The sequence below is a fragment of the Artemia sp. Qi Xiang Cuo genome, chromosome 2 (genome assembly GCF_049724085.1).
Source record: "Artemia sp. Qi Xiang Cuo chromosome 2, ASM4972408v1, whole genome shotgun sequence".
Taxonomy (NCBI): domain Eukaryota; kingdom Metazoa; phylum Arthropoda; class Branchiopoda; order Anostraca; family Artemiidae; genus Artemia; species Artemia sp. Qi Xiang Cuo.
The window spans coordinates 80,371,268-80,374,325 of NC_142795.1; the positions used below are offsets into that span (position 1 = coordinate 80,371,268).

The 3,058-nt window shown below is 35.3% G+C and overlaps 1 pseudogene; it reads right to left on the bottom strand.

The window, feature by feature from the left end:
• Window positions 1-935: 935 nt before the first annotated feature.
• Window positions 936-2,485, bottom strand: LOC148955667 (kelch repeat and BTB domain-containing protein 2-like; annotated as a pseudogene).
• Between the last annotated feature and the right edge of the window lie 573 nt (window positions 2,486-3,058).

Sequence of the window (3,058 nt, forward strand, 5' to 3'; positions counted from 1 at the left end):
GCAAATTTCTGTCATAAGTATTAAGATAATTAAAAAAAAAAACGGAGTTCAATTTCCCATAATTCCAAAGCGAAATTACGTCGTCCATTCACTCTGGAGGATGTAATTTTACTTTATACCGTCAAATTCTTATGCCATAGAATTCTTAAACGGCCAAATTATTATACCGTCAAATTCAGCATACCAGAGGACCCTATTGCTAAGATTACAAGCCCCTGTCTAAGTGGGCCCTATCTTCACGACACTAACTAAAATTTACAATTTTTTAAACAAACTAGAGACAAGTATTATAAAACACCCAAGGCTTCGTTCAATTATCAGTTAGTTTTAATACATAAATGACAAATGAAGACACAATTACATCGGAATCACACGGTAGGGTAAAAGCTACATTTTTGAACGCAGTAACAGCTGAGAGTCCTCAGGGTAAAATACCTATAATTGGACTGTAACACACTTGAATAGATCAAGTTGTTAGAAAGAGGAAAGGAGAGATTGCTTTCCTACAGCTCTAGTGTAAAAAGTATGCCTTAGTTTCATTGGTTTGCATATGTTATGTATTTCCATAAACGAATCACATCATTCATTCATTATTCCTTCAGAAAAGAAATATATTTTCTTTTTACCTGATTGGTTCTTCTGTGTTTCTGTGTGAAATTTTACGCCAGTCAAATAACGAAAAGTTGAGTTCCATCTGATTGGCCCTTCTATGAAATTTTAAACCAGTAGAAAGAACAAAAAGTTTGAACCACTAAAATTGCTACAAGTAGTCCTTCTGTTTCTCAGTAGTCGGTATCAATTAAAAGCAAATTCCTTTTATTCATATTATTTATCTTCAAAAATGTGTATTGTCATGCAAGGGATAGCATTTCAGAAAACCGTTTTGTCAAAACAACAAACCACTATTATTGGCGTTTTAATAGCACGAGTCATGATCAGGGCTGCCTGGACAATCTAGCAACTCTGAACTTTCTGTATAGATGGCCCATACTTTAACTTTGAATATGTGCATTAGTTTTTATATACCAATTTTGATGATGATTGGCCAAAAGAAAAAAATGAGAAATAAAAAGACAAAACAAATTTTCCGCAGAAGCCAAGCATAAATAAATAAAAAAAAAAAAAAATACATTTCCCATTTAGCTCAAGTAAAGTTAGGTTTAGTTTTTGGACGGGAAGTATTGTGTCAAAACAGCACCGTTGGTTCAATGTGACTGTTGTCAATTCAATCTTAACAACAGAAGATATTGCTAGGTTTGCAAAAAGTGGAGATTGCAAACATATTGTTGGCTCAAACTATTTTGTATGGCATGCATATAGCCCCCTGCTTAATTAAACCCCTTGCTTTCCTATTGCTTTTCTACCGCCCTTGTAAAGTTCATGATATAGGTTTTGGCTAGTAAAATTAGCCTTTACCTTAAGAAAATGTCGGGGAATCACAGAGAAGGGAATCAATCATAACTTAAAGAACTGAAAATGCTTTCATTGTTGAGGACATATTTAAACAGTTTACCAGCAATTGCCACCGTGATTGTAATTGGTTCCACTGTTCCTAATTTGACAATTATGGTTGCCATTGCAAGTAGCAGAGTAATGGAATGGATGAATGCAGGGATGCTTGCAAACTGAGCAACTGAGTGTCCCAAATACGCAATGGGCCACACTTATTCCGTTCGTACTTACATTGTACTTTATAACGTAGTCTAAGACTTTTTCGAACATTAGCTGAAAGCCTTGAAACTTCCTGCTCAGAGGTAAAGATTGCACCATCTTGTGAGCATCAATTGCTGAAAAACTACGTACGTCTATCATACCCAGAATTTCTGTTGCGGTTCCAGATCTCTCATCAGGGTTTCTCGAAAGCCAGGAAGAGAAACAATCCAAAAATACGTTCCATCTCTCAAATTTGCTTTCTCTCATAGAACTACAACACAATATGGAGAGCTCAAGAAAATCTTGGACTTCAAAATCGGTGATAAAATCGGGACTTCTTTTCCCTTTCACAATTAGGACAGCAAGCTCTTTATAGCTAATGCCTTAAAAGCAGGACTATCGTATGTCGTAAAAATGTCTCCTAACACGTAACTCCTCAAACACAACTGATATTTTTCAAACACACGTTGTGCCACGGCTTTTTTGATTCCAAGAAAGTTATACTTATCAACAATATAAGTAAACGCTTCTTTGTCAATTGTTTCAATAAATTGGGGTATATTTCCGTTTTCATAATAGCCAATAATGATTTTCATTGTGGTGAAGTCGACATCAACCGCGTCAACGGTGTTGGTTCGTTTCTCGAGCATGTCAGAACTAAACATGGTACTGAATACTTCACTTACTGCCGTTAGCAGAATTTTCTTAGCCATAACATCCCCATCACTGCACTGAATTGTAATCATTGGACTGTCCTCAATTTTCAAGTTCGCCAAAATTGCTGCAATAGTTGATGTGGCTTTGGTCATTTTTCAGAACTCCGTTGTCAAAGCACCTAAAAGAAGAACTGTAAATAAGAGTTCAGCAAATAATTATATGGGCTATATCTTAATGTTTGCTGATTTTGTTTGTTTGCAATAGTTTTTGCAGTAATTTCTTAGTTGTTTCATAATGCTTAAAAATGTCTTTGAAAAACAAACAAACAATTGTAAACTTTTCAATATTACCTAGGGCTAGATCAAGCATAAGAGGGATGGGGCCAGTTAAAGTGAAAGCAACTATGAAAATCCAACAGACGGAAACTTTTCTGAATGTATTGGAATGAAAACATTCTTATTATGGTGTTTAGTTCAGAAGAGGGATAAACTGCACTGTTACATGCATCTGCTTTGAGTGGGTAAACCGCATATAAGTTGCCCTTTTGGCTGTATGGCTCGCCCCCCCCCGGACATACATGTGTTGTTGTTTGCTTTTTGCTCACAGAACTAAATGAGATACTCTGGTTAAAAAAAATATATATACCATTTGATTCGTAATTAGTTTGTAAATATTTATATTTATAAAGATGTTTAAAAATATATGTAAGTAGGAAGAGCTAGGTGTAATCCTACCATGAATCCCTATT